Source organism: Cyprinodon variegatus, unplaced genomic scaffold (assembly GCF_000732505.1).
Source record: "Cyprinodon variegatus isolate N-32 unplaced genomic scaffold, C_variegatus-1.0 Scaffold273, whole genome shotgun sequence".
In the NCBI taxonomy this organism is placed as follows: Eukaryota; Metazoa; Chordata; class Actinopteri; order Cyprinodontiformes; family Cyprinodontidae; genus Cyprinodon; species Cyprinodon variegatus.
In genome coordinates this window covers 912655-927111 of record NW_015150726.1, presented here as the reverse complement: position 1 = coordinate 927111, position 14457 = coordinate 912655, and the positions used below count along the sequence as shown (strand labels likewise).

At 38.4% G+C, this 14457-nt stretch overlaps 1 protein-coding gene across 3 annotated transcripts in view; it reads right to left on the bottom strand.

Annotated features, from left to right (window-relative positions):
• The window catches only part of gnb1l (guanine nucleotide binding protein (G protein), beta polypeptide 1-like), a 36918-nt gene extending 28702 nt beyond the window's left edge, over positions 1 to 8216 (bottom strand). For 2 of the 3 annotated variants that reach the window (XM_015383041.1, XM_015383039.1), the window contains exon 1: positions 8142 to 8216. The gene's annotated coding sequence lies outside the window, so the exon portion shown is untranslated. Of the gene's footprint in view, positions 1 to 7900; positions 8119 to 8141 lie in introns of those variants that run through there. The other variant, XM_015383040.1, reaches the window with a different exon arrangement.
• Positions 8217 to 14457: the final 6241 nt, after the last annotated feature.

Below are 14457 nucleotides of genomic sequence, written 5' to 3'. Positions count from 1 at the left end.
ATATATATATATATATATATATATATATATATATATATATATATATATATATATATATATATATATATATATATATGTATAAATCTGTATCTATAATCTGTAAAATTACAGGTTACATTCTGGGGGCGGGCTTTCCTATGGAGGAGTGAAGATGCATTTCTATTGGTCTGCATGAATTTTAGCAACAACATTTTTATTGGTCGAGAACAAACCATTGGGCTTGAAGTAAAGAGACGTTTACTGTCTGTAAAACTGTTTGAAAATAATACATTTTGTAAAACTTTCGCTAAAAAAAAATAATTTGAAAATATTACGTTGTAAAAACAACTGTAAAAAACAACAAAGTTTATTTCAAAACCTTTTTTTAATTAAGGTGTTTTTTAAGTTTGATTCCCAGATAGCCATTTTCTTTTAAATTTTAATTTACAAAGTTGAAATTAACATCGTCTTCCACAAAAATGGAACCAAACTCCCTCCATACTGGTCTATCTGTACTCGCCATAACCCCTCACTCCCTGCAATAAGCAGAGACTGAAACTGGAGCCTGAGGCATTCAGAAGCAGCTCATTTCAAGAGGTTAGTGGTTAAATTGTCCATGTAAACCTGAAAAGCAGAGAGACAGAGACCCCTGACCAGCCTGCCTAATTAAGCCTAAAGGATGGCAGTCACAAGGACACAGCCACTTGCTTCAGAGGAACTCCTATAAATAAACAATGCAGACCTTCATTCTTTTTTTTATTTTGGAGACCCAAAACAAATATCTGCACAAAAAATATATGATCACATGAGATATTTAAAGTTTCTATTAATTAGGAGAAATTATAACTAACCAAACTAACCAATACAAAAAAACAACAAAAAAAACTGTATTAATCAGAGGGGTGAAATACTGACCCTCCCCTCAATCTCTTCCTCTTCTGTCTGACTGAAAATATTTCCACAATAGTTAGCAGCAGATAATTCTTATTTTATGCTTAATTTTTGAATTTTTAAATCACTGAATTAAAGGTTTCTAGGTGTGTCTATTTTTTTTTAAAGATGAAAATCAGCAGATAAAACTTCAAAGTAAAAGAAAAGAACAGGTTTGAAAAGGTTTGATCAGAGAATGCCTTTTATTTATATGTCTATATAAAGAAAACAATAACTGTATAGCTTTGTTTTTAAGTTTTATGAAGGAACGGGTTAAAAAATAAGACGGCGGTTGCTGTAAGCGGTTATTTGTTAAGCCTCTGCTCCTGTGAAAGGTGGAGAAGACTGCATTCCTGGGCATGAGGCTCATCCTGATAACAGGTGGATTAAGCATCCTTCATTGTCCTCCTGCAGAAAGCTCCATGAAGCTCTGAGTCATGGATACAGCAGCCCAAAACTGGCTCCTCTCACCGTCTAAAGACCACAAGCTGCTAAACTTTCCAGCAGCAGTCATATCCAGCTGTCCCTCAAAACCAAATTTCCCACAAGTGACGAAGACCAGTTTGACAGGAGCTAAAAGACCAAGGGTGTTAAACTGTGCTACGTCTCCTAACTAAGGCTGGGGTGGACATCTCCAATCGTTTTGCAACTTTTAGGTGTTTCAGTACTTAAACAATCTGGAGATAAAAATGAATGAAAATTAGCAGAATGTTAAAATAATTCAGCTTCAGCAGCAGGGAAACAGCTAAAATCTGCTGCAGCTTGTGTGGAAGGAAGCTGCCAACCTCACTGGTCTAAAGAAATGGGAAATGATTAGGTGTGATGCGAATAAGCAGTAAAAAAAAATCTTCAGTTAATAAACAAAAAGACAATGAGGAAAACTGCAAACTCACAGTGAAACCGGGAGCTCCACTATTTTATTCTTAGGATCACAGCAAATAAGAAAAGAATGTCATGCAGGTCGATTGACTGGGTAAGAGATTTTAAAAGCATTAGAACACGAATAAATTATGATATTTATGTGTGTATTAAACTCCATTAACTCAAACTTCTTCTTTGAGGGAATCTTTAGAGAGAAAACAGAAGTTTTTAGTGTTTATGCATTTAAAGAATTAGATTTCTTGTTATTTTTTCTGTATTTTACCTACTGATAACCGATAAAAGTCATTAGAAGGAGAGTTGGCACGTTCACATCAGTTGTTTAGTTGATTAGAGAAAAGGTTTATCTTGTGAAAAGAGTTTTAGAAATGCTTAGTTAATTTTCTTTTTCGCTATTATTATGCAGAAATAAATCAGAAAATTAGAAATACAGTTATTTATTCAGAAATAAATAAATATTTTTGATTCTGCATAATAACACCTTAATAAATGAGCCACTGGGTGCTAAAGCAACTACCTCTCTATGCTTACATGGATACTTCCTATGTAAGTATGGTGGTAATTAGAAAACCTTGTTTTTCCTGAGGTTCTACTTGTTACATGGAGTTTCAGAACCGCTGCTCTGGAATCAAACCAAAATATAAGTATGTTTGTCACTTTTCCCCCGCAGCAGGCTCCTCCTGGGAGTGCTGCCACTCTGGTCCAGGCGTCAGCCATTTCCAGTCTCTGAAACTGCCCCCAACAATGGCTCCTGTTGTTGTGGCTGCGAGTGAGTCGCCCACAAACCCAAACACAAACATGCAGGCAGCTCAGGAAAAGAGACACAGATACCGTAAACAAACAAACCGCCGCTGAGATGTCACTCAAACCCACTGGTATGGACCCCTAAAGCGTTCCTCACCAACAGACGGAGGCGGCCGAGCAAACATCCCAGCCAATGTTTGACAAACTATTTGTAATAAAATCTCAGTGATGTACGTATATGTTCCCCGTTCAGCTGTGAAAGACGAGAGTTTTTGTTATGATTTTTTTTTAACAAACGGCCGACCAGATCCTTCCCACATGTACTGCATAGGTCTGCGTCGCCCACTCTGCTTCCTGGACCGGCTCACATGAAAAGTTCTGCGACTCACAGAGAAGATTAATGAAGACGTATAATTAAACAGGAGAGCAGGCTGTAATAAATCAGGCTGACTGGTTAATATAGGGGAGCTGGATACAGGAGCCGGCAAGAAGAAGGCAGTGAGGAGCACCGAGGCTCCAAACAGATAAGACAACTCGGGGTAATATGACTCTAAGTCTGTGGATAAAGGCAGTTTGTCTCTTCTTGGGCCGTCTGTCCACACCTAGAAGGTAATTAGGCCTAATTATGAGAGAAAGGTCCGCTTCCCCTTCATGTTATTAAATAAGAGCCAGCCTCATCCGCCAAGGATCTCTCAACACCATCGAGGGGGCTGGCGACCTTCAGATCAAACAGCCACTATCTGTACCCCCTCATGCCCCCAAGACTGCTGCCCCCCCCCCCCCCCCCCCCCCATCTTCATCCCAGCGTGTGTCAGTAGGCTTGAGAGGTGGATTGGTTATGATATTGTGCATCAAAGTTGTAGAGGTGAGGGAGGGATTCTTGTCCACATTCCTGGCTCCATACAGAGTATCATGTGATCAGTAGCTACCCACCTGAGCTGCATCCTTTGTAAAATTGTGCCATTCATAAATTAGAGCAGAAAAGGGAGGGGTGGGGTGCTCATAGAGTGTATTATAGGAGCTGTATAATACACCTGCTTCATGGGAGCCAAGATGGAGGATCCCAAGAATATGAAGATGAGATGTGAGCAGCAGGATGAAAACCAGATCCAATACATGGATCAGATGCACTAGATTGGCATGGGTTGGTTTGCTAGCTAAAAGCTATGTTAAAACTTGGTGATGCACTGCTTAAAGAAGTTCAACTGAAGCCAGAGAAAGTGCTGGAGTTTCCACTAGGGTGGGCAATAGCAGTTCCTGAGGGCCGCTATCATGCAGGTTTTAGAGGTGTCCTTGGTCCAACACGCCTGAATTATGTAATTAGATAATTAAGAGGACTGCAGAAACTAACTGCACCCTGAGAAGGTAATTAAGCCATTGGATTCAGGTGTGTTTGACCAGGGACAAATCTAAAAGCTTCAGGATAACGGCCCTTAGGAACTAGAATTGCCCACCCCCGCTTCCCACTGGCTGAAAAACCAGTTTATACCCGAAAATAATCTGCTTTTAGTGGCAGTGGGAACAGCTCACTGACGAGCGTCTACCCGGGTCAGTCGACTCAGCAAGCGACCAGTGTTAAAATCCCCACAGCTCTGATCGGCATGCTGTGGGAACAGAACCGGAACCGGAATTGACCCGCTGATTTACGTGACACCATTGGCTGATACAACTCTGCTTACATTTAATAAACATAGGGCAGTGCTGGTAAGAGGGATTCAGACAAATAAGAGTGATTTTTGATTTATGCCCAATATTGAAGCGTGGTCAGAGCTATGTTATTCCACACCACAAGGCAAGAGGCACAATTAGGAACTAGCTGTGGGTCTAGATAAGGCCGAGGCAGTGAGGAAGTCGGGGCAAGTTTGTGCCACACCAGAGGGACATGAGGGCGAAAAAAACTGGGGATCCAGGTGGAAAAAGGGTCCCAGCGTTCTCGCGCACCTCGCTCTTCTATCTTCACGAGTCATACAAACAAGCTGGTAAGGTACTAAAAAGGAAATACGGATAGTGTAGAACGGGCGTAGATTTGACCAATCATAGTCCTCCTGTCTGTGACACTGTCCTACAATTTAGGAGAGGTGAACCAGAGTGTCTGCGGAAGGGGTGGGGGCACAATTACATTCACTGCAACACACACGCAGATAAACTGGTTTCTGAATATAAATCAGCCTTTAGACCCGGCTTTTTATGCTAATGGGAGCCAAATGCCAATTTTTAACGTGTCGACCCATGATTGAAAAACCCAGTATTTTCAGTGGGAAAGAGGTTTCTGTCTGTGAGGAGCACAAAGGATCAGCATCTCCAAATCAATCCATTCCTTCACCCATTTCTCCATATTTTAAAAGCAGCACAGGGTTTGTTTTATCCTAAGATCTTAGATCGTGTTTTACATGTTTATTTTACTACAAAACGCCATAAATCATTACTCTGACCATATACTTTATTCTGACAGTGACAATCAGACCAACTATTCTCTGGTACATATAGGCCAGCATGCCGTCCAAATCACAGCCCAATCTCTGGATCCCATTAGACTTCAGCTTTTCATTTATCTATAGTTTATAAATAGGAGCGGCCTTATCTGTAGCTTTCATGCATTTTACTGTCTGAACATGATGGCATTTCCCCTTCTGCTGGCTAGTCAGTGGGTGGTGAACTAACCATTAGTCAGCCCTTCTGTCCCGACCCTCCCCCGTCTAATGCAAGTCCTCCTAAGGAGGAAACCGATGTGCAGAGTGGAGAGCAAGCTCCATTATTAAGGTCCAGTTGGAAAAACATCAAGGGAAGTGTCACGCCCTTTATTGTGTCTTGGAGGGGGTATCGAGACTGGACAAACAGCCCGGTGTCAGATAGAGGCTGAAGTCAGACACAAGTGCACCAACACCCACTGTCAGTCACAGATCCAATGAGCGGGAAGAGGTAGCATTGTTCGCATGAATGGCGTGAATGCTAAAGCAGGGGCCACAGCAGATAAGGGCTCAATGCCTTGTGGGTGTCACTGAGGCAGTCGCAGATGGAGAGACGTGTCAGAAAGACCTGATGTAGGAGGTTCTGACTGTGGTCAACAGGTACCAGAAGCCTTATCTGTTTGCATTATCAGCCATTTCCTCCGTGGGGTCATTTACCTGGGCACTGCAGCACAAAAGGACACAAGAGGGTTGACAGCTCAAGTGTCATCGTACATCACTGCACGTTTTGGGTGTGATGGCCTTCTGGATATGTGGGGATTTGGCTGAGAATACAGCAAAGATGTGAAAACAAGGAAATGTTGTTTTTTTCTGCTGTAATAATGCAAGAAGAGATTAAGAACACAGGTAGACACAGAGAGCGTCAAACATCACACCTCCCACGGCTCCAGCTGTCAGTCATGTTTGGGAGTTATGAGCCAGTTGGTGCACGCTCAACTCAGAACAATGACAAGTTTGTCAAAGTTTAAGTATCAGTACATACTAAATATTTCCCAGCACTCAACCATGACTCTGCTGTCAAATGTGACCACGTGAAAAATGTACAGCACACCCTTCACTATGTCTCGGTATCTTCACTTATAAAATGCTGGATAATAAATGTAGAGAAAACAACACTGAGCCAAAATGTCCTTAGAAAAGCTTAATCTTTTCTTAAAGCATTTGTGAAATACATTCTTTAAGTGGTGAAAAAACAACCACTGTAAGACATTTTTTATATTAAAGTCACCAGTGCCACAATTATTTTAACCCCTTCTATTATTACTTTGTAACAAAAGAATTCAGTTCTGAAATATTTTAACATTTAGAGCAAGAAAGAGGGGGAGTTTTTGACCTTCTCATAAAACTAATGGTGAACTGAATAGACTACCAATTTGGAGAGGTATAACACATAAATGCACCCTAAATGCACCAGGGAGCGTTATCACAGATCCTTTCTCCCACCAGCTGTAATACTTTATAACTACCACTGTTTCCAAAAACCTAAATAAGATGTTTAATTTATGCTGATTTTTGCGCAGATTCTGTCTTAGTCAGTAAAATATGCTGCTGTCATTGCACCTCTCTGGTGCTGCTGCTATTTTTCACATATCCATTACTGTAAAAAAGCTCTTATTGATTTTTTTATTCTCCAGATATAGAGTATTACGGTATATTGCAAATCTGTTGTTTTTATGCACTTTTCTAAGGTGCACATTGTGAGACCACTTCTACTATAACCTTTACTAATGTAAACACCACAATTTCCCCATTGTGGGACAATAAAGGGAATTTTCCATTCTATTCTATATATACATAAAACATATATTGTGATGCCAATATAGAATTTTGTTGCACAGTTAGGAAAAAAGCGGTTAAACTTTAAATCATTTCACTTTAAGAGGTTGTTTTGTTATTTAAAAGGGATTCAAATTGATTTTATTGCATTGCGGTTTACTGCAGTTGACTTTTCTTTCCTTTAGGAGGCTAAATTTGTCTCTATATAAGCATATTTTTACCATTCTGGATCCTTTTTCTTTCTTCGGACACTAATAATAATTATCTAATACATTTCTTCAAGCTTTCTGATGCCTTTGAAAGACAACAGGTCAGATGGACTCACCTGAGGCTGTTTATGTTTTGTTTTCCACCATAACCTCCAGGATTGTTTTCTCCCAACAAGCTCAAGTTTATCTAGCTGACTAAAGCACAAGGTTCCAATTAAAGTGCTTTGAGGGAATTGTCTAACAGTCAGCTTTGGATATTTTACCTCTCCTACCATTTCTGTGGCAACATAATTGGGAGTTGTTGTCAAATCTTGTGACCATTGTTTTAAAAAAACAGGCCTTGGTGTCATGTCTTATTTATACCACAGAGAAACAGATGGTCATGCATAACTAACTGAAAGTTTATATCGTGTAAAAAGTAAAGTATTATTATATAAAAACTTAGTTTACATTGGTTTTAAAGGGATTACAATTATTTTGGAAATAAGTATTCTTTTAAGAACAAAAAAACACTAACTTCAAACATTGGAACTTGCTTTTTTTTTACTGTGTCTCTAAATAATGGTTGGATTTATCGGAACCTTTCAAGATCAGATGTATTTCAGGTTTTAACAATAATAAATACATTTAAAATCTCCTGGTATCTCGGACACAGGTCTCTGATCCATGCAGCCATAAACACAGGATGCATTGTGGCTGCAAACAAAGATATCTAAGGACATCCTTTAGGGAACAAAAGTATTTGTTTACTTTAAAAGTATTTGTAAAGATTGTGTTTAAGTTGGGGGAATTCCTACAGATTGAACGTCAGTTTAAATGAGACTCTCTTTATGCTAATTGCTTCTTTCTACGGAGCTAACCCCCCTCAAGGTGTTCAATGACATTTTTCAGTTTGAAGTTCATTTTAGATCTAACCTGCTCAAAAATGTACATCACAATGGTTCTGTGAGAATGATGAGGTTTAAAATCTGAGAAGACCAGACTGAGAGGTTGAACAAAACCTGCTAACATTAGCTAAGCACTAGCAACAGTCCACAGCGGCTCTACAAACACCGAGCTGAGAAAAAACACAGCAGGTTTTCTCCACCGGCTTCCACCGTCAGAGCAGAGAGCAAAAACCCACCCCAACCCATCAAATGTTTAGAAAAAGCACTACCAGGTCTCGAGGACTGCGGCCGCTGTCAACAGTTGCCAGGGAAACTCAACTTCAAGGACCCCTCCAGAGGATGAGTTGCCCATGTAAATGCCTGAACAGAATTCCATTCACTACCTCGCTCCCCGTTTCTTTTGTCAGACGAATTCAAAATTAGATATTTGTACGTCTGATTAGAGGTGGGTAAAGTACCCTAAAATTTGCACTCTAGTAAGAGTAGCATTACTTAACCATATTTTAACCCAAGTAAAAGAGAAAATTGGTGATCAAAGGAGCTACTTTAGAAAGGGCAAAACAAAAGTTTACTTTAGTGCTGATTAACATCTGATGTAATCTAAAAAAATATGTTATCAAAATATAAAATTTTTTAAGAAAAAAAATCTGTGCTACTAATAAAAAAATATTCAAATAAAATCAATTACAAAATAATAAACTCAGAATAAACACTGCCATATTTATTAACGTTGATACTTTAGTTACAGTGGGTAATGTATATAGTTTGAAGAGGTAAGGGTGAATACCTACAATTTATTGTGTATCAAAGTTGTTCTCAGTTGCTACAAAAAGAAGAATTATTAAAACTATCTATAGTTTTACATACATTTTATACATAAAACCCAATTTATTAAAGTTTTGTGCCTATTCCTTACACACCAAAGCTTATACTTTGAAAAATTATTCAAAGATGATCTGACAAAACCACAAGTCTGTATATGCTCATCTTAAAAGACATTTCCCAGAAGGCCTGCAGTTTGAACAACAGCAGAAATTGTTGTAAAACTTTTACAGATAATTATCAGTGACATTACTATATTACTAGCTGTTGAGAGAGTTGATTATAACATTTAGGGGAGAGAAGTAAATAAGCAAACTGAAACACATTTTATAAAGATATAAAGGCAATGGTGTTTCAATAGACTGTTGAATGCATAAGGATAACAGAAAACTATTTTTTCACAAATTTACAAATACATTTTAGGAATACATATGAGAGTTTTCTTTTAAAAAATCATCTTTGGTAAATGCTGATATGACAACATATCTGATTGTATAGTTTACTAAAAACTTGTTGCAATAAACCCAACAGACTGAAGAGTCATTTATTTCAATCTAATTGTGAAGCAGAGACAGAAAACACTGGGCTCTAATCCACCGAGCACACAGACTTCTTTCATAGGAGGGCTGGGAAAGACCTTTATTTGTCCATTCCGATCATGGAAAAAAGCAACTTTCATGCCCGGCTAGGTCTGAGCTGGAAGATTAGCTGAAACCAGAGTGTTTTAAACCTCTTCTGTGGACTTGGATTAGAGTCAGTCAATCCCCCTGAACCCCACCCCTCCCAAAAAAAATGAAACAATAAAGAGTGCAGGTGGTTGAACAGGAAAGAGAATAGAAAACAGGGAGTTTGAAAGTGAAAACATCTACAGCAAAGGTCTGAGTAACAGAGAAACATAAAATCAATACACTAATGAGCTGAAAAGGAATTAAAAAAAACATGAGCACCCAATGACAAAAGCTGACTTCAAACCAATTAGTGCTAATGCAGTTGCCAGGACAGTAAAACCACTGCAGGAGGTTGAGGAATCATCTGCTGCTCTGCCCAAACAAGACAGCGCCGTTGACATCGTCATCAATTATTCCTGGCATCTCACCTTACCCATAAGTTGGGCCGGTGTGGAGGGATAATGTTGGGGTGCCCTTGAGAGCAGGTGCCTTGGCCTCCCTGTGGGACCAGGAGGGAGCGACAAGGCCGGGCTCTGCGCCGTCTATGGTGTCGTCCGTCCCTGGAATCCCACTCCTGTTCCAGCCGGGGGCAGAAGGGTCACTTTACAGCTCATCACCAAATTAGAAAGGCTGCAGATCGGACTGGGCAGCCGGTGGATCAAGGGGGGATGGAAATAGATGGGAGCTCTAAGGCTTCTTCAGTCTGCAGGCATTCTTTCACTAGGATATGGTCTCATGATAGTCTGGGGCTCCGACGTTCAAAAGTAGCAGATGGTGGCAGAATATTTAAAAGCTCACTTAACAAACTCAGTCTGACTCAGTAACATATGTACTCAAACAGCAGTCAGTGTGAAATTCTGCAGACAGAACAGAAGAAGCAACGTGCAAATATACAGTGAGGGAATAATAGAGTAGTGCTGTTTAAATCTGATGTAATATGTTAAAATGATATAATCACAAAGACAAAATATAGAACTATGTGCAGGTTCTGGTGCTTAGAGTAATAATAAAAAACTTTTAAGGCCTTGGTTCTATTTTACAAAAAATGCACATCATATTTTTTGAGGTATTTCTGAACTTGCACATTGCCTACAATATTAATCTAGGAGGAGGATGATTGAGGGTGGGAAAATTTTAGAGTAAATTATTCTGTGCCTGAGTTAAGCTATATTTCCCCTAAAATAAATTCCACCTTCTTTCACTGTAAAGTAGGAAATAAACACATTAAATAGAGACTAAAGGTTCAGAGTGACACCTACTGTATAGCCAGTGAGGTGTCAGACAGTCAGTAATTGAAGTTATAACCTCTGTGTTCTTAGTGAAAGGAATCAAAGTGGAGAGCAAATGAGCTGGACATTATATGGAGTGAATTTTGTTCCAATATTTCTGCAAGCAAAGAACACATTTTGTAAATGAAAATAATAATAAAAATGAAATTCAGTTATTCCAAATATTTATTTTTTTCCAATTGTAATATTCACATTAAAGAATTCAATTATTTTTTTATTTTTATTTTTTTTTTTTTTTACAGATTTTATATTTCAATCCTTTTTTTTTTTCAAATGTCTTTATTTGAACTATGGAAGGAAGCATTTCACAGATCACATTTTTTTCACTTCAAGCCCAATACAAACACTTCTTGATGCACATGTTGACCAATGCGATGCTGTTGCTAATGTACAGCAGACCAATAGAAATTAGTCTTTCCACCTTGCTCCAGTGGAAAGCCCCACCCCCAGGAATGCAGAGCCTGTGAGCTATAGAATGTAATTTGAAAAGAATGTAATTCATAAAACTCAATCTACATTTAAAACAGCAATATTAGTAATCTCTAGTTCCTTATTTGTCTTTAGGATATAAAATTTTAAAACTTTGCTCTGCAAAAGTAGTTATTAACAAAAAATCTTCAGAAACTGACAAAGACTTTATTAGTTTTTGCTGGTTTTTACAATAATTAATACGTCAAATCTTTATCGCTGAAGTTTTTCTATTCCGTCAATATGCATTGTAACTGATTGGGTATCGAAGTATGGTTGCAATCAATAACTTATTTGTTTACTATGAGGATTTAAAATCAAGATTTTTTTTTTATTTAAACAATGAATGTTTTTTAATTGTTTCTTAAAACAGTGAAAATATTAAATCTATAATTATTCTATTTTTTCAAAAAATGTTTTTAACAAATAAATCAAAAAGCTAAATCTGAAAAATATGTCAATGTTACACTCAAAATCTTTTTTTATTAAAACGCTAAAGTTTCATTTCTTGTATGCATTTTCTTTTATTCCAATCGACAAAATATGTTCTTTGCAACAATAATAGAACAAGATTCACTGCATTGATGGATTCAGCATTTTCTTGGCTTTCAGCAGTTGTGCATCTTTCACAGATGCTCTGTTTGTTGTGAATTTCAGGGAAAAGAAACTTGGCCATAAGTTGCACTTTGATTATCTGTGGGCATTTTGCATAGTTTCAGTCTAAGTTATTCAGCTATAAGCTATGAGCTTTTTGAAGACCAGTAGAGTGCTATGTTTAGCCTGGTTCTGCCAGAGGTTTCTTCCCAAAGGGGAGTTTTTCTTCTCCACTGTCGCTTCATGCTTGCTCATCATGGACTGGTTCTCTCAACCTGTGTTATCCAACTGGACTTCCATCTTCCAGGTCCCTGAGTGAAACTCTACTTATAGCTCTACTTATAGCTACTTATAGTCCAGTGGATCCCCCCATAAAGCTCAGCATTCCATCTCACTAACCAGCAGTCTACAGATTGACCAACTTCATCTATTTCCACTCCACCACCAGTTTCAGGCCTGGGGGAAACAGCCGTATTCTTTGCTCCTGTTCATGCATATCTATAAAAATTAAACGCTATCCTTCCTGCTGAGGTCTGAGCGCCAAAGACAAAGTAATTGTATCAATAAATTTCTTCTAATTGTCTTTTCTCTTACATACATGTAGTAAAATAGGTGAAAGTGCAGCAAACTAGTAAATACATATCTATAACTGCAGCAGAAGAAGATTATGGTGTTTTATTTTGAAAATAGGTATGTTAACTCTGATACCCTAAATAAAAGCAATCTGGTTACACAGAGTCCACCTTTGTGTAATCTTGAAATACTGAAATACAGACGCACAGATCAGATTGGAGAATCAGGCATTCATTGAAAACAGGTAGAAGAAACTCTCTGCTGAAACAACGTGGTAAGATTTCTGTTTACCACACATGTAGAAGACACAGTTAGCCTAGCTGCAAAGCACAGTGTGTAGAGAAAATTAACCTGAACCCTTCACTAAACCACACTAAACCATGACGGTGGCAGCATCATGCTGTGGGAATACATTCTTTTACAAAAAAAATAAAATAAAAAAAACTTTTTGCGAAAGTTGGTAAATTGATCTCGTCTTTGCTGTGTCCATCAGTCTCTTTTAATATCATAGTTCAGAATGTCTATAAAACAACAGTGATGGAACTATGTCTACTTGAACACAAAACAAACAAAAGAAACTACCACATACTGAGTTGAGAACATAACTGGAAAACAATAAAAAAAATCAGAAAAGAGGGGGATGCTGAGCTGTTACACTTTCAGGTGAAACGACTATTAATCCTAGCTCATGTTTTTTCCATTCAATTAGCAGACAAAACCAAACTGTAGGTAAAGGTAGGTGGTGGCAAACCTCCAGGATAGGAGATGAAGGATCTTTACAGTTTTCACTTCCAGAGCAGCCTGTTCATCTCCTGACAGTTCAGAAGTCTACAGAAAATCCAAGGAGTGCCATGTGCTTCACTGCAGAGATCATTTTCATCTCAACAAACATATGCTTTATTCTTCCTCCTTTAGATAAACCCCCAATACAAAGGCAATAAAAAAGAAAGTTTTGATTTATTGCTGTGGACGAGAATCCAAATACTTTTTAATAAATGCATTTAGCTGTAAGCTGAGTTTCATTCTGCTTTAGGATTTGAAAAGCAGCCTCCTCAATATTGGCAGCTGTTGATACAGTAGTTTCATCTCTCCGTCATGGTTAGGTCATTCTTTTAAACTTGTTAATTTTGCTTCTAACCTGATCATTCAGAGTTTTATCGTCTAATTTTTTATGCTACATAATTACCTGTTCCACGAATGTTGGGGAAAGACATAACTTTTTGGGTAATAAATAAAAACAGCCATGGAGGCTTAGAAATTCCCATTGAGATGGCACTGTGCAGTCAAGGAGGGGTGGCTCAGCAGTGGTCTTGGTCCTGTAACTGGCCTCTGTCTCGTGTTCTTGGGCCTTGAAGAATTTGGTTAAGGCTGTTTCAAGATGCTGTATGTTTTTCAAAATATAACATGATTTTCACCACAAAACGAAAAAAATAGAACTAGATAAAACTAAATAGCAACAGAAGTGATGGGAACATAGCTGCATGCTGGCGGGTAAAAAAAACAAAACATATAGTTCTGATTATAGCTAATAATTCCTGCTGCACTTGAATTTAGCCCCAGAATAAATTATGTCATCTGGTCCACCAACAGCTAGCTAGCATAAAAAAACACCTGCAACCAGGCAGAGTAGAAATGTCTGCTGATAAGTCTACTTTTTTTGTGCATCCATTCCTCCATCCATCCATTTCCCGCCACACTTATCCTTCCTGGGGTGGTGAGGGGTAATGGTGCCTATCTCCAGCTGTCAATGGACGAGAGGTGGGGTACACATTGAACAGGTCGCCAGTCCATTGCAGGGCACTCTTTTTTCTCTCTTTATTTCTATTATAAATAATAGTAAAAATACATTTTTTGAACTTAAGAAGATGAATGAGTGTCTGTTCTGCATGTGTTAAACAAGTTACCACTTGTCCTAGATGTGTAGTAAAATAAATAAATATAAATAAAATTATTCTAATGATTTTTATGTTTTAAAAAAAAGTGCTTAAAGGTACACTATGCAACCGGTGTTGATTTTCCAGCGAGGCTCCCCCCAGAGGGCGAAAGTAAAAGTGCACTGTCGTAAATATGCACAGCTGTTCTCCTGGTTTCTCCGTCAAGCCAGGCGCGGTTATTTTGAGCTTAGCAGACAGGCGAACGCAACGAAGCTGGCGCGACAGAAGCAGCGAGTT